Source organism: Schistocerca piceifrons, chromosome 8, assembly GCF_021461385.2.
Source record: "Schistocerca piceifrons isolate TAMUIC-IGC-003096 chromosome 8, iqSchPice1.1, whole genome shotgun sequence".
Taxonomy (NCBI): domain Eukaryota; kingdom Metazoa; phylum Arthropoda; class Insecta; order Orthoptera; family Acrididae; genus Schistocerca; species Schistocerca piceifrons.
In genome coordinates, this window is record NC_060145.1 from 403812317 (window position 1) to 403837760 (window position 25444).

Sequence of the window (25444 nt, forward strand, 5' to 3'; positions counted from 1 at the left end):
TTTATGTTATGTATGAGAAATCAAGAACATTGTATATATGGTCAATGATTAATAAAGAATGAAGATTAAGGCATGTGTTGCAGCACTTGCCCCAGGACATAGGTCCAAAATTTTTCATTTACTAGAATTAGTTTCATCTCAAACTTACATGCATTGTAATTATCTTTCTATTTTAGTTTCCCTAGCCCTGGAGTCATGGTTTTTGTCAAACTGACATCTGAAGACATTTTTAGAAACCTGAACCATAACAAATAACACAAGTAACATGGACACATGAGGTAATACACTTATTCAATTTTTATATTCCTACCAGCATGACATACATAGTTCACTGCAGAGATTAAGCCCACAACCTATCACAATTTGCTATTGTTTATGATATTATGGATAAATCATTCATAATTATTATATTCATGCATCAGCATTGCATCACACATACAGACAACAAAAGCAACAACAACACAGAGATAATCCATTGACTTGTAGATGGTTACAGCAAAGATTAAATCATGTGCTGGGTCACCAGGATAACCACAGAAGTGCTTTCATTTGCTTGATGTTCCCACAGCATGTGATAGGATATTGAAAACACAAATGCAAACTATACTTCTAATGATACATAGAAATTTATTAATATTCAGCTTACAGGCACACATGGTCACAACTGAAGTACAAACAAAAGTGGTCACATTAGTTGACGAAGTCAACCAGAGTTCCTAGTTTTGCTCTGAATTCGAATTACTCATTGTTGGACTGTTGGACCTCTGTTTGCCATCTGTATTGTTGCCAAAGATGTATCGAGAAGACACTGGCAATAATTGCTACCTATTTTTGTCTGTGCTATGTTTGGTCTATGAAGTCAATCACATGATTGGTAATATAAGCAATTTTTTTCGTATTAATTATTTGTACCACCATTTTTATGGGTTGAAATCTTTCCTTATAAAATGAGTTTCATTTTTGCTTGTACTTTTAGGGCTCCATTCAAAAAAGGATTATCACAAGAGGAAATTGAAAAGGTTCTAAATGATGGTTCCAATGACCGTAAGCATTCTGAATTTGACTGGTCCATCAGGCAGGAAAAACAAATATGAGTTAGTGATCACAAAAGTGAATTAGAAATAGAAGCAGATCCTTTGGAGGGAAATGAACACATTCATCTTGAAGAAGATAAAATGCAACATCATGAAGAAGACAATGTTGGTGATGACAATGTAGATTTTATTTGTGCGTCTTTTGTTAGTAAAGATGATAAAACTAAACAGTCCAAGGAAAGTGTTATAGCCAGAACAGCAACATTGCCCTCAAGAAAAACAATAAAAATCCTTCCTTTTCCAAATAGGCTGGCTAAGGATATTACACAGGAACTGACAGTATTCAGCAAGATTACTAGTGCATAAATGATTGATTTACTTGTGGAATACACCAACTTCCATATTAGAAACCTGGTATCACAAATCAACTATTCTAAAGAGAGCTGTGTAAAAGGGACTTCAAAGAAAGAGGTCTGTGCTCTTGTTGGACCCCTTACTTTTATTGGCTTGAAGGGTGGAAATGAAACAAATGTTCAAGAACTTTGGAATAATGATGGCAATGGAATGATAATTCTCAGAGCTTGTATGTTATACAGATGGTTCTTATTTCTCCTCAGAAGTGATAAGAGCATAAAAATCTGAGAAAGATAAATTATCAGTGATCAGGTCATATTTGGATAAATTTGTTACAAGTTGTAAGGAAATCTATAGTTTGGGAGAGTTTGCAGCTGTAATTGAGATGCTGACACCTTTTCGAGGAAGATGTTCATTTGTTCAATACATGTATAACAAACCAGTGAAGTACGACTTGACATTCTATTTTCGATGCCAAAACATTCTGCGCAGCACCAGTTGAGTTATATTGTGCAACACAAGCAGATGGCCCTTACAAGGTGTCAAACAAATCATATGATATTGGGCATTGACTTGTAGAAAATGTGAATGGAATCAATTGGAATATTCAGAATATTATTTTTGATATTTAATATACAAGTTAATCACTGACAGTTTCACTTTTGTACAAAAACATCACTTGTGTTGGAACTCTGGGAGAGAGAGAGAGAGAGAGAGAGAGAGAGGGAGAGAGAGAGAGAGAGAGAGACAAAAGGAAATTCCTACTGCTGAAATTTAGGAGTGTAGGGTCTTCACTGTTTGGATACCAAAAGGATATCACAATTGTGTCAGATGTTCCAGAAATAAATAAATAAATATGTCGTTCTACCTAGCTCCAAGCACAGTGAAGGTGCAATTGATGAAGGAACCAATAAACTACACATTATCATGTACTACAACACTATAAAGGGATGGGCTGACACAGTTAACCAGATGTGTAGTAAATACTCTGTAACTTATGTAACTAGAAAATGGACAATGCCTTTATGGTTTGCTTCACTAAATATTGCTGGCACCCATGTCCATATATTGGTTCAGTTCAATGCAGGAAACCCAAGAGAACCAAGGAGGATATTTTTGAAACAGCTATCTTAACAACTTATGGAAGCTCATTTAGTTACACCAGCCTACACTCCTACACTTCCAGATGACCTCAAAATATTTTTGGCACCTTATAAATTGGAAGAACCTTGAGAGCTGGAAGAGTCTCCAAACAAAAAAAAGAGTTGCTGCATTATGTGTTGTAGAAAAGAGAATGTTGTTATCATAATTCATTGTTGTCAGTGTAATATGGTTGTGTGCAGAAAGTATTCTTCCACTGGGTGTGAAAAGTGTGCATGTAACACAGTGGATGATCTGGAAGAACAGGATGAGTAAAATTTGTGTATATAATAACAAACAACAACAAATCTAATAAATAACCCGAATATAGTACAATTAGTGTTGTAGAAGTAGTATGCACTGCGAAATCAATGTAGGCCAAGTGTGATGTGAGATTATGATGTGTGTTAGAAATTAAATGATTAAAATTTATGTATGTAAAAATCAAAATAACATTAATTTTTTTCAGTAGCAAGCAGAATGTTTTGTGCCTCTAGAGAACGTGTGACAGTGTCAATCATGAGACCACTGATGTTAACAAAAACTGGCACCACTGCTTGAGGGTTAAGGAACACATGGTGTTCATGGATGGCACCAACCTCTCTTGAATTCACAATTCCATTCATTTTTTAAAAGTCCTGTCATACTGAATATGCCATAAACACCATTCTCTAACATATCAGTTCAAATACATACTGTTCAAGACAAGGAATTATATCAGTGTACCCCTGCTTTGTTTAATTATTCCAGTATCTTTATGGGACTCCTAGAGAAATCCTTCCTAACCAGGAAGCACTTTAAATCTCTCATCTCTTTAAGATGGACTTTGTTGATAATCTGGGTCTTTGAGAAGGATAGCCTCTGCTCTTTCTTCCTGAACTGAACACCTACTGCCAAATCTGCATCATCTATATACTTTTCAACTCATTCTTGAGTATTGATCTCCACCTTTCTCATGATTCAATAATATTCTTTGTTGATGTATAAAGCAATAACTACCAACAGAACATCTTCATTTTACACTTGTCAACATTTTCCTATATAAAAAAAAGCACCTTGTTTACGGGCTTTGCACTTGTGGGTGTCACAGTCACAGTGGAATGCAGTAATTATCTCCAAATGTGTATCCTGCCCAGAAGATTCAGAAATTGATTTTTTGTGAGATTTCTTCTCATGCCAGCAACAGCTGAACAAGTTCCACCAATAACTGCCACAGTTTCTTCAGTATCCGCACCTTTTGTATAAATGGTGAACTCTTTCAAATTTGATAGGTGTGTGTGTGTGTGTGTGTGTGTGTGTGTGTGTGTGTGTGTGTAAGAGCAGAAGCTCAAAAGCTACTGTGATTTTCCCATGCTCTAAATGTGCCTGTGCACCACTGTAATGTTAAAAGGCTCTGGTATGTGTTGTAACTGAATCAACAACTTCACTAATGATCTGTCATCTTTATGTTGTTCACGAGCTTTTACCTTGACTGTTTTTGTATGGTCACCTTCTTGTAGTTTCTTGGTGCTCACAGTGGAGACTTTCTAGATACTTAAACAATGTTTTTAAATGAATGTTTTTCATCTTGTTGTGGCAAAGAGGCGAAACATGTTTTTCTAATGAATAGCATGTTCCATCCCCCCACAGAGATGAAAGATATCATTTAAAGTAACTTAATTAATGAATTAGAAATTTGCTATAACATTGTGCTTTTTACTAAATTATTAACATTATTAAAATAAATGTCTTGTAAGACTGAAATCTGTTCCTCCACTCAACATGGCATCAGCACCAGCACCTGCATGTGATGCATCACTGTCACCAGTGGCATTATCAGTAGCAGCATTAGAAAATGAAGCAACTGTAGATTAAAATTGAGCTGTTGGTTTGAAAAAGTGATGTATTTTTAATGACAAATTTCATTAAGGAATAAATATATTGGGAAGCAGTAGTTAGTATCCCTAGTTCCTTAAACAGGCTTCTGCATGATGTTCTTGAGTTCAAGCCACATATAACTCTTGTTGCATGGTTTTGTGCCTGGAAAACTTTAGCTTGGCTTGATGAATTACCTCAAAAATAATCCCATATGACGTTATGGAATGAAAGTAAGCATAGTGTGCCAGCTTTTTCATTTTTATATCTCCTATGTCTGACACAATTCGCCTTGCAAATAGAGATTTCTTAAGACGCTTCGGCAGTTCTGTGGTGTGCTCCTCCTACTTGAATTTATTACCAAGCTGTAATCCCAAGAATTCAACACTGTCCATTTCTTCTATCTGCTTGTCATCGTATGTTAGGCATATACTTGTGGGACATCCTTTACAAGTTCTGAATTGCATGTCATGTGTTTTTTTTTCAAAGTTTAGTAACAAGCAATTGGCTGGGAACCAGTGATTAATGTCCACAAATATTTTATTAGCTGATTTTTCTAAGGCTACACTTGATTTGCTATTTATTGCAATGTTCGTATCATCAGCAAACATAACAAACTTGGCATCTGGTAATGTTACTGATGAAAGGTCATTGATATACACAAGAAAAAGTAAGGCCTCTAAGATGAAACCTTGTGGGACACCACATGTTATTAGTTCCCAATTGGATGATGCCTGGTATCTTAATACATGTCTCTTTGCTGATAACACCCTTTGTTTCCTGCCAGATATATAAGATTTGAACCATTTGCAGCATTTCCTGTTACAGCATAATATTCTGATTTACTAGAGAGGATATTGTGATTTACACAATCAAATGCCTCTGATAGATCACAAAATATACCATTTGCCTGTAATTTTTTGTCTAATGAATTAAGTATATTTTCTCTGTAAGTGGTAGATAGCCTTCTCAATATCAGATCCCTTTAGAAATTCAAATTGTGACCTTGACAGTATGTTAATTGTGGTAAGATGGTTATCTAGCCAATTGTACATTAGTTTTCTAAAATTTTTGAGAATGCTGGCAAAAGTGAAATTGAACGGAAGTTAGATGATATATCTTTAGCTCCCTTCTTAAACAGAGGCTTAACTTCAGCATATTTCAAGCATTTAGGAAATATTCCATTGATAAACAACTGGTTACACAGATAGCTTAATATGTTACTTAACTCAAAATCACATTCTTTGATTAACTTTGTTGATATCATCACACCCACTAGAAGTTTTTGATTTTAAAGACTTTATGATGGACATTACTTCTGCTGGGGTAGTGAGGGTCCAATTCATGTTATGTAAGTTATTTGAAATGTCTGGTCTGAAGTATTCCATAGCAGCATCTACAGAACCTGACAACCCCATCTTGTCAGTAATAGTTATAAAATGTTTGTTAAAAAGTTCTGCAACACTATACACATCTGTCACCAACGTATCATTTACTCTTAATGCTATTTGTCCCTCTTCATGTCTGATTCTACCAGTCTCCTCCTTCACTATATCCCATATTGCCTTTATTTTGTTATCTGATATGACTATCTTTTCCTTGTAATATATTTGCTTTGATGTCCATATTACAGTCTTTAATATTTATCAGTAGTTCTTGTAATGTGCTATAGCATCAACATCAGAACTATTTTGGATTGACAGATACAGTTTTCTTTTTGTTTTACAAGATACCTCTATTCCTTGAGTAATGAATGGCTTCTCTGTAGCCTTTGCTCTAACCTCGATTAGTTTTGGGGGAAAACAGTGTTCAAATAATGTAAGCACCTTATTAGCAAAAGTGTTATATTTTTCACTCATGCCATGAGCACTGTAAACATCACTCCAGTGAATGTCTCTGAGGAGTGTCCAAAAGTAATCAATTTTTGGCTTATTGATTACCGTCTTGAGCACAGATTTAACAGATTTTATATCCTGTGCAGTATTAACATTTAGCAGAAGGAACTGCATGTCATGGTCTGAGAGGCCATTGACTATTGGTTTTTAATATAATTTTGTTCATTGGAATTTTCTATAAAGATGTTATCAATGGCTGTTTGTGAGTAATTGGCTACCCTAGTGGGGAACTTTACAGCGGGAATGAAGTTGAATGATAGTGTTACTAACTCAAATAAATTCTTATTGGAAGAGGTTTTAAGGAAATCTACATTGAAGCCACCAGCAACCACTATTTCTTTGTTTTTGGTTCTTAAATGGGTCAGTACAGCGTCAAGGTGGTTTATGAACAGATTAAAGTTAGCTGCAGGGGCTTGATATACACGTAATATTATGAAGGATTTTTGAGCAAAATTCTACTTCTCTTGCACATGTTTCCATATGCTGTTCTAGGCAAAATTTATGAATGTATATGTTCTTAAATTTATGACAGTTCCTGATGAATGTGGCAACTCCTCCATTCTCCATTTCTGCTCTACAAAAGTCAGATGCTAACCTAAATCCTGTAACACTTAAAAGTTCTATACTAGTGGTCACATGATGTTCAGATGGGCAGATTATGTAAGCTGAGTTTGAGGACTCTAATTCATTTATGCAGAGAATTAATTTATTAATTTTATTTCTCAGTCCTCAAATATTTTGATGCAATAAAGATAGCTGACATTTCACATTGACTGAGTTGAAATTTCTGCTGATTGTTGAAAATTCTTAACCAATAGCTGTTTGTGCTGATGTAATAAGCTACAATTATGTCTTTCGGTTTCTTTCTGAAACTGAAGGTTTTTCTCAATCCTAACCTCTCTTAAAACTTGGTTTCTTTCTGTCCTCCCTATCCTAAAAAGTGTCTTTTATGAATCCTATAACCACTGGTATTTTATCACTCATGGCAATGCTTCCCCCCTTTAACTTTCCTGCTTTTTTCCCAGCCAGTTTACCCTTCCTTACACAAGCCATAAAAAAAGTTTCTCCAGTAACAGTACCATCAGGAGAAGGGAACAGAAATGCAGTTGAAGAAAATGTGTCAGTTGTTATGGGTAAGCAGAAAACAGTGCCTCCTCTCTGTCTAAACGAATTTTTGTGGAACGCAGCAAGATGAAGAGGCTCATAAGTAGTGCAACAGATACTGTAGTTTCTCACCAAAGAGGTTCAGTCTGAAGGGAATAACAATTTTGAGATTAAAATTTGCTACCTAAACATTCAAGGAATAAAAGATAAAGAAATTTTTGGGAGTAGCCTACTTTTGGCCTGGATAATAAATTTGATTTTTTTGTTTGAGGGAACATTGGGCTACTGTTGGTGAACTTACAGTTGTGAAACTTGATAACTATAATACAGCAAATAGTTACTGTAGAAAATTGCATAGAAGGGGTCGTATAACAATCTATTTTAACCAGTCACTCAGTTGCTCCATTAGTAAGGTGGATCGAGAGTATTTCTGTGATGAACAGAATTTTGAAGCTACTGGTATAGTCGTTGATAGTTTTAAGTTAGTAGTAATATCTCTATACAGGACACCTAAGGGTACCACCAGCGTATTTCTAGAAAAACTGGACATGTTGTTGCATGTATTTAGGAAGCCAAAATAGTTGCATTGTGATGTTGTAATGGGTGGAGATCTGAATACAGATTTTGATGTAACAACACACAAATGTAGTGTCACTGAGCTGAAAAATCTTATAAGACAATGCAATTTATACCTTATCAATAATGAACCCACAAGAGAAGCATGACTTGACAACATTTTTGTCAGTTTTGAAACTACAGATGACTCATGTGATGTGACAGTATTTCTATTCTTGGCCCATGATTCTGTATCCTTAAATTGTAAAACTAAATTTTCTGCTGATAAGAGTAATATTGCAAGGCATATCCCAAAAGCTGTAATCACCAGACCTGTCACAAATTATAAAATTGTCGGGTTTTGTGAGTCCCTTGCAGACAGAGACTGGTTAGGCCAGTGTTACAGTGATACACATTATAGCTTATATAATGATTTACCAACAAAGTTAACATTTGAAAAGTTCTTTACAGCATTTTTGACACAATTTAATGACAGCATTCTCTTAAAGAAATGCAAAATAATTGACAAAGGCTTCAAATCAAGGGCACAACTAAATAAAATCCATGGTATAGTGAACAAATAACAAATTTGAAAAACCAAGTTATGCTGTTGCAAATGTATATAAAAGTCTGAAGAATGACCATACCAGATCAGACTATCTTAAATATAGGAATGAGTATAAAAATGCCCTTGTGAAAGCCAAAAACGCACACAATTCCAGCAGTATTGAGAATTCCACCAATAAGTGCTATGCTGTGTGGAAACTAATAAATGGTATTGCTAAAAATGAAAGAAACAGGAAAATTAATGTGTCCCCAAAAATTCAATGATTTTATTAAATCAGTTGAGAAAGAAGGAAATTCTATTATGAAACACGATATTAGTTTATAATTTCGTAGGCTTCCGTGGCCGGAGTCAGTCGACATAAAAGTTTTCTGCGTTTGGTACCGCGTCATAATGTAAAACTACTGCTGCTATAGAAAAGCCAACGTTTAGGCCACGATTGCAGCGGCCTTCTTCTGGGTCTAATGGTGCATTCTAGCTATGCAGTGTCCTTTATATTTTGTTGTTAGTGTTCACTGCGCATGCCATTACGTCATAATTTTAAAAGGTAGTTAGTTTATTGGTCACTAAAGGAAGAAGGAGAGCGAACTTTATTTTAATAGGTTATTGTGGTGGAGGTAGAACGTGACCTCTGTTGTCCATTGGCTCTTGTGTAATGTACCATGATTGGTGGCCACCGTCGAATGAGAAGTTGGCTGTTGTTTACCAACTGGTGGACGTCGGCCGCGCGGCGGCAGTTACTCGCCGGTAGTGCTCGTTCCTCGTGTTGACAGTGCGGTCTGTTGGGCTGTGATTGCTGGCAGCCAGGATGGGGCAAGCCTGAGTCCATCCTCCCTGTTCATGTTGTTACGGTGTTTGAGAATTTCGATGGCCTCTCTGATATTGCGTTTCGTCATAATTGGCTGCTTGGCCAACACACACGCTTCGCTGAATTTTATTCCTTTTCCACAGTCATGGTAGTGTTCTGCCACTGCGGATTTGTTGTCTTGTCCTAGACGAATATAACGCTTGCGCTCCCGAATGCGTGTTGCTATTGGCCTACCAGTCTCGCTGATGTATCCAGGACGTGCTAGGCTCCACCAAGGACAAGGTGGATGCATTACACACTGCAGGCGTTTACAAGGTGGAATGCGAATGTGGAGAGGCACACATCTGCAAAACTGGTAAGCCAATAGCAACGCGCATTCGGGAGCATGAGCGTTATGTTCGTCTAGGGCAACATAACAAATCTGCAGTGGCAGAACACTACCATGACTGCGGAAAAGAAATAAAATTCAGCGAAGCGTGTGTGTTGGCCTAGCAGCCAATTATGATGAAACGCAAAATCAGAGAGGCCATTGAAATACTCAAACACCATAACAACATGAACAGGGAGGATGGACTCAGGCTTGCGCCATCCTGGTTGCCAGCAATCACAGCCCAACAGACCACACTGTCAACACGAGGCACGAGCACTACCGCCGAGTAACTGCCGCCGCGCGGCCGACGTCCACCAGTTGGTAAACAGCAGCAAACTTCTCATTCGACGGTGGCCACCAATCATGGTACGTAACACAAGAGCTAATGGACAACAGAGGTCACTTTCTCCCTCCACCGCAATAACCTATTAAAATAAAGTTCCCTCTCCTTCTTCCTTAAGTGACCAATAAACTAACTACCTTTTAAAATTATGACGTAATGGCATGCGCAGTGAACAGTAACAACAAAATACAAAGGACACTGCATAGCTAGAACGCACCGTTAGACCCAGAAGAAGGCCACTGCAATCGTGGCCGAAACGTTGGCTTTTCTATAGCAGCAGTAGTTTTACATTATGACGCGGTACCAAACCCAGAAAACTTTTATGTCGACTGACTATGGCCGCGGAAGCCTACAAAATTATATTAGCAACCTGTATGGGCAGGAAACACACAGCAACATCCGCAAACTGGAAACACTCAGGAAGAAGAAAGGGAAACTTCTCAACGATCTTATCTACTTGAAGAGGTGTCGGGATCAGGACATTGTACCTAAATTTCTTCGGTTCAAATTTAACATCGACACTCACAAAGCAAGAAGCATCTACAGGTGAGCCATTAAATCTCTTCCGAAGGAGCGTATTCAGCAGGTGCGGAGAGAACTTGACTTTAACAACAAACCGTTGCTGCAAATACATCTTCTGCTATCATCTACGTTATCGCCCACCGACTGGAATAACATCGACAGAATCACTCACCTGCAAGCGTATGCAGCCAGTGCAACTGCCGCCATTCGCCAGAAGAAGAAATTTGAGCATCTGGCTGAGACGACACGGAACACTACGCCTCGACTGGATACATCTCGAACAGTGGTGAACCTTTCTCCTCATCCCATCAGCACCGCAGCTCCAGAAGCACTAGCTAAAGGACTAAACTTTGCTGTCACACCTGAGCGGTTTCCCACGGAAGAAATTATCGAATCCATGGAAACAGCACTCCGGCACACATCTGCGATTGAAGCTGAGAAAACTAGACAGGAAACCGTTCGAGTTCTACTACGTGCCAAGCCACAGAAACACAACCTTAACAGAGAGGAAAGAGCAGCTATCAGGGAGCTGAACAACGACGAAATTGTGATATTAACAGCAGACAAAGGCAATGCTACTATCATCTTAGACACCTTGCAGTATGAATACAAGATGAAAGAATTATTAAATGATCCCACCTACAAAGAACTAAGGGCGGACCCTACGGCAAAGATAATTCGAAAGATGCAGGCCGCGATTAAGGACTCAAGAATTGACGCTGACACAGCCAAGGGTCTTATTCCCAGAGTACCAGTCTCTCCTAGAATTTACGGTGTTCCAAAGATACACAAGGAAAGTTGTCCTTTGAGGCCAATAGTGAATGGGATCAATTCGCCTACTTACAATTTGGCAAAGTACCTAGCCTGCAAACTAAGACGTCTAGTTGGTAAGACGGACTCTTATGTGAAGAACTTGGCACACTTTATAGAATGCCTAAAGGGAGAAACAATTTTACCTACGGACATCATGGTCAGCTTTGACGTGAAATCACTATTTACGAACGTGCCAGTAGATGAAACTATCCACATCCTTCAGGAGCATGTCCCGCCAGACATATGCAACCTGGTTGAGTTGTGCCTGACTTCAACGTACTCCAAATGGCAAGGAAAATACTACGAGCAGACAGACGGTGTAGTAATGGGGTCTCCCCTATCTCCGCTGGCAGCCGACATATTCATGGAAGCCTTTGAAGCAACGGCCCTCAGTTCAGCTCCTTTACAACCACGTTGCCGGTTTAGATACGTGGGCGACACGTTCGCTATATGGCCTCATGGTGAAACGGAGCTACACAAGTTCCACGAATATCTGAACAGTATGCACGGGAAGATACAGTTCACGCTGGAAGTAGAAAAGAATGGTGCTATCCCATTTCTAGACGTCGAAGTGTACAGGAGAATGGAAGGCACACTGGGGCACAGAGTATATCGTAAGCCTACGCATACTGACAGGTATCTGCACACCCAATCCTACCACCACCCAGTGCAGAAGAACTCTGTCATCCGCTCTTTGGCAATCTGTGTGCAGTGCCTTAGTGATGCTCAAAACATCACACCTGAGCTTAAACGGTTACGCACAACGTCTTTGGCCAATGGCTACAGACACAAATCGATAAACACAGCCTTGTCGACGAACACAAGCAAGAAAGATAAGCAGGAAATGGACAAACAGCAGCTAACAGTACGCTTACCCTATGTGAAAAAAGTTACTGACCGAATAGGCAAACACCTTTGCCGCGTTGGGGTGCAGCCTGTCTTCTATAGTGGTCGTAGGATCCAGGACGTGCTCGGCTCCACCACGGATAAGGTGGATGCATTACACACTGCAGGCATTTACAAGGTGGAATGCGAATGTGGAGAGGCACACATCCGCGAGACTGGTAGGCCAATAGCAATGCGCATTCGGGAGCATGAGCGTTATATTCGTCTAGGGCAACATAACAAATCCGCAGTGGCAGAACACTACCATGACTGCGGAAAAGAAATAAAATTCAGCGAAGCGTGTGTGTTGGCCAAGCAGCCAATTATGACGAAACGCAATATCAGAGAGGCCATCGAAATACTCAAACACTGTAACAACATGAACAGGGAGGATGGACTCAGGCTTGCCCCATTCTGGCTGCCAGCAATCAGAGCCCAACAGACCGCACTGTCAACACGAGGAACGAGCACTACCGGCGAGTAACTGCCGCCGCGCGGCCGACGTCCACCAATTGGTAAACAGCAGCCAACTTCTCATTCGATGGTGACCACCAATCATGGTACATAACACAAGAGCCAATGGACAACAGAGGTCACTTTCTCCCTCCACCGCAATAACCTATTAAAATAAAGTTCCCTCTCCTTCTTCCTTAATTGATCAATAAACTAACTACCTTTTAAAATTATGACGTAATGGCATGCGCAGTGAACACTAACAACAAAATATAAAGGACACTGCATAGCTAGAATGCACCATTAGACCCAGAAGAAGGCCGCTGCAATCGTGGCCGAATCATTGGCTTTTCTCTAGCAGCAGTAATTTTACATTATGACACGGTACCAAACCCAGAAAACTTTTATGTCGATGATATTAGTTCATCAGAAATTTTTTCAAAAATGTCTGTAAACCACTGGCTGATACACACATCTGTGCCTTCGCCTAGGTCTCTTCTGGTCTCATCCTAAGAATAGTAAAACAGCTAAAATCATCAGACAGTGTAGATGGCATGTTGTGTAATGTTCTAAAGAAAGTAATATACTGTGTTGTGTATCCCTTAATATATTTTATAAACAATATATTATCTTAATGAGCTAAAAGTGCCTTACCGGATCTAACCCCCCCCCCCCCCCTACTACCCTCTCCTTCATGGTAACCAACTCTTCCCTGACAACCTTAGTAAGGCCAATCACTTTGCCTCCTACCTCTCTGATATCTTTACCATCCCAGACGATCCCCAGTTTGATTACTTCCTCTTCCCAGATGTCCACGATCGAACTGACACCTCTGTCCCTCCCCTCGCTCCTGGTTTCCAGTACTTGGACAACATTGCACACAACAAACTCAAGGCCCCCATCACTACTCAGGATATCATCACTACACTCCGCGCGAAATGCATCACCACTCCCGGTCACGATCGTGTCACCTATCGCCACCTTCGTGAAGCTCCTGCCTCCTTCCTCTCCACCCTGGCCAGGCATTATAATGTGGTCATGTCCACTGGCTACCACCCCAACCTGTGGAAAACCTCCCATATCCTGATGTTCCTTAAACCCAACAAACCGCCATCCGCTGTCTCCTACTGTCCCATCAGCCTTACCTCGGTCTTCAGCAAGGTCCTGGAATCCATCCTTACCCGACGCATCCACCAGCATCTCCGCCACCACCGCCTCCTTCCCATTACCCAGTGTGGCTTTCGGCCGTCTTTCTCTACCGATGACCTTCTCCTTCACCTCACTCATCTCCTCTATGAACAGCTCAACTCCTGTCACTCCACTATCTTCCTCTCCCTTGACCTTGAACGCACCTATGACTGGGTTTGTCATTCCGGTCTCCTCTTCAAGCTCCAAACCTTCACCCTTCCTATCAACTACGTCTGTCCTTTCTTTCCCAACGTCCTACCTACGTCACCATCCATAACACGGATTCTTACACCTTTTTCCCCTCGACCGGTGTGCCCCAAGGTTCCGTCCTTTCCCCTCTTCTATACTTTTTGTATACAGCAGACATGCCGCTGTCTACACCCCCCCGTCCACCTTCTCCAATACACCGATGACACCGCCTTCCTTGCCCTCACCCCCACCCTGCAACGCTCCCAACACCTTCTCCAATCCCATCTTGACCAGTTCACTGCTTGGTGCAACCAGTGGTTGCTGAAGGACAATCCTTCTAAGACCTAGGCGATCACTGTAGGCAAAACCACACCTTTCTTCCGTCTCCACGACTTCTATGTCAACATTTATGGCCATCCTATTACCCTCACCCCCACTCTTAAATACCTTGGTGTCACCCTTGACCATCGCCTCTCCTGGACTCCCCATCTCTGGACAATCCAAGCCAAGACACGCTCACGAGTCTGTCTCCTCAAGCTCCTCTCTGGCCGCACATGAGGTCTGGGCCCCTCCACCATCCTCCACACATGTAAGTCCCTCATCCGCCCTATCCTCTGCTACGCCAGTGCCGGTTGGTCACAGCCAGTGTGCTCCCTGCCGCCGTTGGATAAGCAGCTGCCAGCAGCAAGTCGTATACTCTTAGCTCACTTACTTGTTACATAGTTTAATTCTTAATTTCTTTGCGAGTTTTTGGGCACTTGCTTTGTTTAATAAATTTCGGGCGTATTATAGTATTTGAGAGTTGTAGCATCGCATTTTAGTTCCTGAATAGTGTAAAATCTCCTTCTGCCGCCAAGCAGTGTGTCAGCAGTGCGCAAGTAGCAGCATTACTGCATTTACTAGGCAGTCTTGTATTTTAATAACTGTTTAAATTTTGTGTCGAACTGTTTGTGCTCTCTGTAGATTAGTTCAGACGTTCTTTGCACAACAGTATTTAGCATGGATAGGGACTGTGACTGCTGTGTTCATATGTGGGCTGAGTTGGCATCCCTTCGCCCGCAGCTTCAGGCAGTGTTGGCTTTGGTCACACAGCTTGAGGCTGTTGCCAATGGTCATCACTGTGGGGGTCCGGATGGGGGTTTATCAGGGACGGCCAGCACGTCCCACGCATTCCCCGATCGGACTATGGCTGTGGCTGCCCGTGATACTGCCCACATTGAGACTGACCCCTCACCCGTGGTAGAGTGGGAGGTCGTCTCGAGGTGTGGCAGGGGGCGAAAGACATTCCGAAGGGCTGAACGGAAGGCCTCTCCAGTTTGTCTGACGAACCGGTTTCAGGCTCTGTCTCAGGCTGATACTGATCTCCAGCCAGACATGGCTGCTTGTCCTGTTCCAGAGGTTGCCCCTCAGTCTGCAAGATTCAGGCGGTCGCAGAGGGTGAGCTTACTGGTAGTTGGGAGCTCCAACGTCAGGCACGTAATGGGGCCCTTTAGGGATATGGCAGCAAGACAGGGGAAGGAAACCAATGTGCACTGCGTGTGCATACCGGGGGAGTCACTCCAGATGTGGAAAGGGTCCTTCCGGATGCCATGAAGGGTACAGGATGCACCCATCTGCAAGTGGTCGCTCATGTCAGCACCAATGATGTGTGTCACTACGGATCAGAGGAAATCCTCTCTGGCTTCCGGTGGCTATCTGATTTGGTGAAGACTGCCAGTCTCACTAGCGGGATGAAAGCAGAGCTCACCATCTGCAGCATCGTTGACAGGACTGACTGCGGACCGTTGGTACAGAGCCAAGTGGAGGGTCTGAATCAGAGGCTGAGACGGTTCTGCGACCGTGTGGGCTGCAGATTCCTTGACTTGCGCCATAGGGTGGTGGGGTTTCAGGTTCCGCTGGATAGGTCAGGAGTCCACTACACACAGCAGGCGGCTACACAGGTAGCAGGGGTTGTGTGGCGTGGACTGGGCGGTTTTTTAGGTTAGATGGCCTTGGGCAAGTACAGAAAGGACAACAGCCGCAAAGGGTGCGGGGAAAAGTCAGGACATGCAAGGACCAAGCAGCAATCGGTATTGCAACTGTAAACTGTCGAAGCTGCATTGGTAAAATACCAGAACTTCAAGCGCTGATAGAAAGCACTGAAGCTGAAATCGTTATAGGTACGGAAAGCTGGCTGAAGCCAGAGATAAATTCTGCCGAAATTTTTACAAAGGCACAAAAGGTGCATGCAACTGGTGGTGGAGTGTTTGTCGCTGTTAGTAGTAGTTTATCCTGTAGTGAAGTAGAAGTGGATAGTTCCTGTGAATTATTATGGGTGGAGGTTACACTCAATAACTGAGCTAGGTTAATAATTGGCTCCTTTTACCGACCTCCCGACTCAAGCATTAGTGGCAGAACAACTGAGAGAAAATCTGGAATACATTTCACATAAATTTTCTCAGCATGTTATAGTCTTAGGTGGAGATTTCAATTTACCAGATATAGACTGGGACACTCAGATGTTTAGGACGTGTGGTAGGGACAGAGCATCAAGTGACATTATACTGAGTGCACTATCCGAAAATTACCTCGAGCAATTAAACAGAGAACCGACTCATGTAGATAACAGCTTGGACTTACTGATAACAAACAGACCTGATCTTTTCGACTCTGTAAACGCAGAACAGGGAATCAGTGATCATAAGGCCGTTGCAGCATTCCTGAATATGGAAGTAAATAGGAATATAAACAAAGGGAGGAAGGTTTATCTGTTTAGCAAGAGTAATAGAAGGCAGATTTCAGACTACCTAACAGATCAAAACGAAAATTTCTCTTCCGACACTGACAATGTTGAGTGTTTATGGAAAAAGTTCAAGGCAATTATAAAATGCGTTTTAGACAGGTATGTGCCGAGTAAAACTGTGAGGGATGGGAAAAATCCATTGTGGTTCAACAACAAAGTTAGGAAACTACTGCGAAAGCAAAGAGAGCTTCACTGCAAGTTTAAACGCAGCCAAAACCTCTCAGACAAACAGAAGCTACACGATGTCAAAGTTAGTGTAAGGAGGGCTATGAGTGAAACATTCAGTGGATTTGAAAGTAAAATTCTATGTACCGACTTGACAGAAAATCCTAGGAAGTTCTGGTCTTGCGTTATTTCAGTAAGTGACTCGAAACAGCATATCCAGACACTACGGGATGATGATGGCATTGAAACAGAGGATGACACGCGTAAAGCTGAAATACTAAACACCTTTTTCCAAAGCTGTTTCACAGAGGAAGACCGCACTTCAGTTCCCTCTCTAAATCCTCGTACAAACGAAAAAATGGTTGACATCGAAATAAGTGTCCAAGGAACAGAAAAGCAACTAAAATCACTAAACAGAGGAAAGTGTACTGGACCTTACGGGATACCAATTCGATTCTACACCGAGTATGTGAAAGAACTTGCCCCCCTTCTAACAGCCGTGTACCACAAGTCTCTAGAGGAACTGAAGGTTCCAAATGATTGGAAAAGAGCATAGGTAGTCCCAGTCTTCAAGAAGGGTCGTCGAGCAGATGCGCAAAACTATAGACCTATATCTCTGACATCGATCTGTTGTAGAATATTAGAACATGTTTTTTGCTCGTGTATCATGTCATTTCTGGAAACCCAGAATGTACTCTGTAGGAATCAACATGGATTCCCGAAACAGCGATTGTGTGAGACCCAACTTGCTTTATTTGTTCATGAGACCCAGAAAATATCAGATATAGACTCCCAGGTAGATGCCATTTTCCTTGACTTCCGGAAGGCGTTCGATACAGTTCCACACTGTCGCCTGATAAACAAAGTAAGAGCCTACAGAATATCAGACCAGCTGTGTGGCTGGACTGAAGAGTTTTTAGCAAACAGAACTCAACATGTTGTTCTCAATGGAGAGACGTCTACAGATGTTAATGTAACATCTGGCGTGCCACCGGGGAGTGTTATGGGACCATTGCTTTTCACAATACATATAAATGACATAGTAGATAGTGTTGGAAGTTCCATGTGGCTTTTCGTGGATGATGCTGTAGTATACAGAGAAGTTGCAACTTAAGAAAATTGCAGTGAAATGCAGGAAGATCTGTAGCGGATAGTCACTTGGTGCAGGGAGTGGCAACTGACCATTAACATAGACAAATGTAATGTACTGTGAATACATAGAAAGAAGGATCCTTTATTGTATGATAGCAGCTACTTCTGTAAAATATCTGGGAGTATGCGTGCGGAACGATTCGAAGTGGAATGATCAAATAAAATTAATTGTTGGTAAGGCGGCTGCCAGGTTGAGATTCATTGGGAGAGTCCTTAGAAAATGTAGTCCATCAACAAAGGAGGTGGCTTACAAGACATTCGTGCGACCTATACTTGAGTATTGCTCATCAGTGTGGGATCCGTACCAGGTCGGGTTGACAGAAGAGAGAGAAGATCCAAAGAAGAGCGGCGCGTTTCGTCACAGAGTTATTTTCTAAGCCGGATAGCGTTACGGAGATGATTAGCAAACTGAAGCGGCAGACTCTGCAAGAGAGGCGCTCTGCATCACAGTGTAGCTTGCTGTCCAGGTTTCGAGAGGGTGCATTTCTGGATGAGGTATCGAATATATTGGTCCCCCTACTTATACCTCCCGAGGAGATCACAAATGTAAAATTAGAGAGATTTGAGCGCGCACGGAGGCTTTCCGGCAGTCGTTCTTCCTGCAAACCATACGCGACTGGAACAGGAAAGGGAGGTAATGACAGTGGCACGTAAAGTGCCCTCCGCCACACACCGTTGAGTGGCTTGCGGAGTATAAATGTAGATGTAGATGTACGCCCACCCTGCCTGGATCTCCGCCTTTCCTACCTTTTACAAATCCATTCAAATCCTTGAACGTCCTGCTCTCTGCCTCTTTTATCGCATATGTCTCCCCTCCCCCACGCAGATCCTGTACAACCTTATTCTGTTCCCACACCTCCTCCTTTTCCTCAAATGGATGCGGATCCTCTACACCTCCCGTAAACTTGATCCCCCTCACCCGCTTTTCTCTCCCATCCTCTCCCAACCCCTTCGCTGCCGCGCCTGTATTCCCACATCCCACCTGCTCTCCATCTCTCCAGTCTCCTTACCCTCTCCCTAGGTGGCTTCCACCAGCTCCCCCTCCCTGATGATGCCTTCATCCCCTCCATCTACCCCTCCTATCAACTTTGATCCTCCCCTTCCACTTCCTGTGTTTTTTTCCTTAGGGCGCCCTCTCTCTCTTCTCTCCCTCCTCCCTTCCTACCCCAGGCTTCCCCTACCCCCCAAACCTTCTTTCCTCCCCCCCCCCCCCCATCTCCTCTGCCACTGGCATCTCCACTCTCCCCCCTCCCCTCCCTTTGTTGCCTTTTGGCAGGTCCCCGAACTCGCAGATGTCACGTCAACATTAGTGCGCTTGAAGGTCATCTCCAACAGGTGTGTGTGTGTACCGTCGTGTTTGTGCTTCAGTGTTTTTCGCCACCCACGCTCAATCGTTCACGTGTGTTGTCTTAATCATCAGTGTTTGTGTACAGTGTTAACAGTTTCTTTGTTTTTCTTTGCGTGTGAATGGCTTCGTGTTTTTTCGTTACTCAAATGGTTCAAATGGCTCTGAGCACTATGGGACTCAACTGCTGAGGTCATTAGTCCCCTAGAACTTAGAACTAGTTAAACCTAACTAACCTAATGACATCACAAACATCCATGCCCGAGGCAGGATTCGAACCTGCGACCGTAGCGGTCTTGCGGTTCCAGACTGCAGCGCCTTTAACCGCACGGTTTCGTTACTGCATCTACTGTTATTTGTCCACCGTTACGTTATGTGAACCATGGACCTCGCCGTTGGTGGGGAGGCTTGCGTGCCTCAGCGATACAGATAGCTGTACCGTAGGTGCAACCACAATGGAGGGGTACCTGTTGAGAGGCCAGACAAACGCATGGTTCCTGAAGAGGGGCAGCAGCCTTTTCAGTAGTTGCAGGGGCAGCAGTCTGGATGATTGACTGATCTGGCCTTGTAACACTAACCAAAATGGCCTTGCTGTGCTGTACTGTGAACGGCTGAAAGCAAGGGAAAACTACAGCCGTAATTTTTCCCGAGGAAATGCAGCTTTACTGTATGGTTAAATGATGATGGCGTCCTCTTGGGTAAAATATTCCGGAGGTAAAATAGTCCCCCATTCGGATCTCCGGGCGGGGACTACTCTGGAGGACGTCGTTATCAGGAGAAAGAAAACTGGCATTCTACGGATCGGAGACTGGAATGTCAGTTCCCTTAATTGGGCAGGTAGGTTAGAAAATTTAAAAAGGGAAATGGATAGGTTAAAGTTAGATATAGTGGGAATTAGTGAAGTTCGGTGGCAGGAGGAACAAGAATTTTGCTCAGGTGAATACAGGGTTATAAATACAAAATCAAATAGGGTAATGCAGGAGTAGGTTTAATAATGAATAAAAAAATAGGAGTGCGGGTAAGCTACTACAAACAGCATAGTGAACGCATTATTGTGGCCAAGATCGACATGAAGCCCACACCTACTACACTAGTACAAGTTTATATGCCAACTAGCTCTGCAGATGATAGAAATTGATGAAATGTATGATGAGAAAAAAGAAATTATTCAGGTAGTGAAGGGAGACGAAAATTTAATAGTCATGGGCGACTGGAATTCGGTAGTAGGAAAAGGGAGAGAAGGAAACATAGTAGGTGAATATGGATTGGGGGAAATAAATGAAAGAGGAAGCCGTCTGGTAGAATTTTGCACAGAGCATAACTTAATCATAGCTAACACATGGTTCAAGAATCATAAAAGAAGGTTGCACACATGGAAGAATCCTGGAAATACTAGAAGGTATCAGATAGATTATATAATGGTAAGACAGAGATTTAAGAACCAGGTATTAAATTGTAAGACATTTCCAGGGGCAGATGTGGACTCTGACCACAATCTATTGGTTATGAACTGTAGATTAAAACTGAAGAAACTGCAGAAAGCTGGGAATTTAAGGAGATGGGACCTGGACAGACTGATTAAACCAGAGGTTGTACAGAGTTTCAGGGAGAGCATAAGGGAACAATTGTCACAAATGGTGGAAAGAAATACAGTAGAAGAAGAATGGGTGGCTCTGAGGGATGAAGTAGTGAAGGCAGCAGAGGATCAAGTAGGTAAAAAGACGAGGGCTAGTAGAAATCCTTGGATAACAGAAGAAATATTGAATTTACTTGATGAAAGGAGAAAATATAAAAATGTTATAAATGAAGCGGGCAAAAAGGAATACAAACGTCTCAAAAATGAGATCGACAGGAAGTGCAAAATGGCTAAGCAGGGATGGATGGCTAGAGGACAAATGTAAGGATGTAGAAGCTTATCTCACTAGGGGTAAGATAGATACTGCCTACAGGAAAATTAAAGAGACCTTTGAAGAAAAGAGAACCACTTGTATGAATATCAATAGCTCAAGTGGAAACCCAGTTCTAAGCAAAGAAGGGAAAACAGAAAGGTGGAAGGAGTATATAGAGGGTCTATACAAGGGCGACGTACTTGAGGACAATATTCTGGAAATGGAAGAGAATGTAGATGAAGACAAAATGGGAGATACAATACTGCGTGAAGAGTTTGACAGAGCACTGAAAGACCTAGGTCGAAACAAGGCCCCGGGAGTAGACAACATTACATTAGAACTACTGACGGCCTTGGCAGAGCTAGTCCTGACAAAACTCTACCATCTGGTGAGCAAGATGTATGAGACAGGCGAAATACCCTCAAACTTCAAGAAGAATATAATAATTCCAATGCCAAAGAAAGCAGGTGTTGACAGATGTGAAAATTACCGAACTATCAGTTTAATAAGTCACAGCTGCAAAATACTAATGCGTATTCTTTACAGACGAATGGAAAAACTGGTAGAAGCCGACCTTGAGGAATATCAGTTTGCATTCCATAGAAATATTGGAACATGTGAGGCAATACTGACCTTACGACTTTTCTTAGAAGAAAGATTAAGGAAAGGCAAACCTATGTTTCTAGCATTTGTAGACTTAGAGAAAGCTTTTGACAAAGTTGACTGGAATACTCTCTTTCAAATTCTGAAGGTGGCAGGGGTAAAATACAGGGAGCGAAAGGCTATTTACAATTTGTACAGAAATCAGATGGCAGTTATAAGAGTTGAGGAGCATGAAAACAAAATAGTGGTAGAGAAGGAGTGAGAGAGGGTTGTAGCCTATGCCTCATGTTATTCAGTCTGTATATTGAGCAAGCAGTGAAGGAAACTAAAGAAAAATTCAGAGTAGCAATTAAAATCCACGGAGAAGAAATAAAATCTTCGACGTTTACCAATGACACTGTAATTCTGTCACAGACAGAAAAGGATCTGGAAGAGCATTTGAACAAAATGGACAGTGTCTTGAAAGGAGAATGTAAGATGAACATCAGCAATAACAAAATGAGGATAATGGAATGTAGCTGAATTAAATCAGGTGATGCTGAGGGAATTAGATTAGGAAATGAGACACTTAAAGTAATAAAGGAGTTTTGCTATTTGAGGAGCAAAATAACTGATGATGGTCAAAGTAGAGAGGATATAAAATGTAGACTGGCAATGGCAAGGAAAGCGTTTCTGAAGAAGAGAAATTTGTTAACATCGAGTATAGATTTAAGTGTCAGGAAGTCGTTTCTGAAAGTATTTGTATGGAGTGTGACCTTGTATGGAAGTGAAACATGGACGATAAATAGTTTGGACAGGAAGAGAATAGAAGCTTTCGAAATGTGGTGCTACAGAAGAATGCTGAAGATTAGATGGGTAGATCACATAACTAACGAGGAGGCATTGCATATAATTGGAGAGAAGAGGAGTTTATGGCACAACTTGACAAGAAGAAGGGACCGATTGGTAGGACATGTTCTGAGGCATCAAGGGATCACAAATTTAGCATTGGAGGGCAGCGTGGAGGGTAAAATCGTAGAGGGAGACCAAGAGATGAATACACTAAGCAGATTCAGAGGGATGTAGGTTGCAGTAAGTACTGAGACATGAAGAAGCTTGCACAGGATAGAGTAGCATGGAGAGCTGCATCAAACCAGTCTCAGGACTGAAGACCACAACAACAACAACGTTATGTTCATTCTGTGTCTCCATTGTTTTCTCTTGTACTGCCTGTGGCTGAAGAGCGGCGTACTGTTTCGCTGCCAGCCCACCTTGTATAAGGTGTAAAATGACAATAAAGAAAAAAAAAACAATAAGCTCAGCCTGCCAGTCTAACCTTGCATACGTCTCAGGATATATCGCCTCACATTAGACAGTGTATTTACTTTCGTGTTTTCTTTACGAGTGGACGTGGTTGTCTTTTCTCGTTTTCTTGACTCTGTTGTCCATTCTTGTTGTTGTCGTGAGGTCCTTCATTGGTCGTGTCTGTTCTCTCCCGTTGTGTTGTTATTCGCGGGCTGCTCCGCGGGTCCCACTGTGTTTCCGTCACTTCAACCCTGTGACTGTTCCAGTTGCCGTTACAACAAAGTCACTGAAAAAAGTTCTTAGTACTGCCCAAGAGTTGATACCATGACGTCTGCACCTGTAGTGTGCTATTTAGCTACTGAAACTACAAATATAACAGTCCCGCATATTACTTTTGAACATATGTGGGACGCTACACTAATATGAAAGAAAAGTGTACAACACTTAAGCATGACAGCTGTAAACACACCGCTACTACAGGAAGAAATATTGGTGTTTAATGTCCCTTTGATGAGAGATGAAGAACCAGTTCCAGCTGAGGAAAGTTGAGGTTGGAAAGTAGCAGAGGTCTTACTAGAGCAACAACACCAGAAAGTGTCTTAAAAGTTTAAATGTGGTTATGTGATGGGAAATTTAGCCACCCCCCCCCCCCCAATTGCAATAATAGTTTGCTACCACTTCACCAGTAGTGGAACAAGGGCGGCGTCACCCCCCTCTGCATTGTTGACAAATTTATTCAAAATGGCGCCGATAGATACGGCAACTTTGTAATGACATCATGGTGGGAAGTTCAAATTTTTGTGGGAAAAGCAGGTCAATTGAGCTACCTCCGTTAACCTAACCTTTTTCCCCTTCTCCCCCATAAAATGCTGTACCTAAGAAAATTGCTGGAAAAGTTTGGCAGGAAAATAGGCCACTTGGGCTACCTCCACTAACCTAAGTCATTGGACCACCACCTCTTCCTTGGAATTGCCGGGAAAAGGACTCATCCTGCACTGGGCTGCTGGAGAGGAAAGACTGTACTTTATTTATTTTCAGTGGGAAGTTGGAACAATTTATTTAGGGATGGATTTCACGGAGTTTATTTATTACACTGATGTGTTTGGGGTCACAATACACAGCATACAGAGCTGCAAACTACATATAAATCACGGAAATAATGCAGTATATTGATGTACAGACACATTGTCAAAGTAATGCATGTAAAACGCTCTGCAGACATTCTCACTAATTATGAACAGTTGAAATAATGCTTTGCCCAGCCTACAGACCTGTTCACAAAATAGTGCAACACACACATTCACTACACATAAAATTGTCAATGCATCTATAGAACTCAGCCCACATGCTCACAACACTTAAACAGCTGAAAATAATGCAGTGCGCAGCCACTCACTGCACGTGAAATCACTTTCGAACTATTGTTAAGAAATTCTACTGCAGTATATCAGTGAATTGTTCCCTACAGAGGTCCAATGCGCTTGTGCACCAGTATGGCCTGACCTGCAAAGTGACGATGTAACCATCAGCTGATGGGCCAATTGGTGTCCATTCGGGTCCTGCAAGCATTAGGTTCTGGCATCCCTTTCATAAATGACACTTGCGAAATTCCTGTCAAAACACATATTTACCTGGCCACTGTGGCTGATGCACAGCTGCAGGTCCAGTGCCGAGCAAGAGATGTTTGCACAGCAGTTCACGTTCGCAGGTGCAGCTAGAAGATTGTCAGGGTTACACTGACATCAGGAGTCTATGTAAATAACAGCCAAATCTCCCTCTTGACGTGCTATAGAAACCTTTTGAAGTGCTTCCCAGAATAACACAGGATACATTCTTCCTAGCAATTCCAACAGGGCAGCTGATCCATTACATATCAGTCCCTGCACATAAATCGTAAAGTGTCAGAGAAACAGTTAACAGTCGCTATTGTCGTAAGAGCTTTCGTGATGTCTGAGCTTGCCTGCATGGAAATTCTTGTTCTAACAGGACCTGGTTACGAAAATAGCTCGGAATAATACCAACTGCATTCTCACTGATGGTCCTAATGGCACATCACGTGTTCCCTTCCTGGAAATCGTGACGTCCTGATTTCAACATGTCTCAGAAAAAGTAAACATTCTCGCTGTTAAAAGCATTCATCATGCCTGTGCAT

General features: G+C 41.9%; 1 long non-coding RNA gene across 1 annotated transcript in view; it reads right to left on the reverse strand.

Moving 5' to 3' along the window:
* The window catches only part of LOC124711782, a 70424-nt gene extending 45329 nt beyond the window's left edge, over window positions 1–25095 (reverse strand). Inside the window, exon 1 of the long non-coding RNA XR_007005518.1 lies at window positions 24924–25095. This is a non-coding gene — a long non-coding RNA (uncharacterized LOC124711782). The remainder of the gene's footprint in view (window positions 1–24923) is intronic.
* Window positions 25096–25444: the final 349 nt, after the last annotated feature.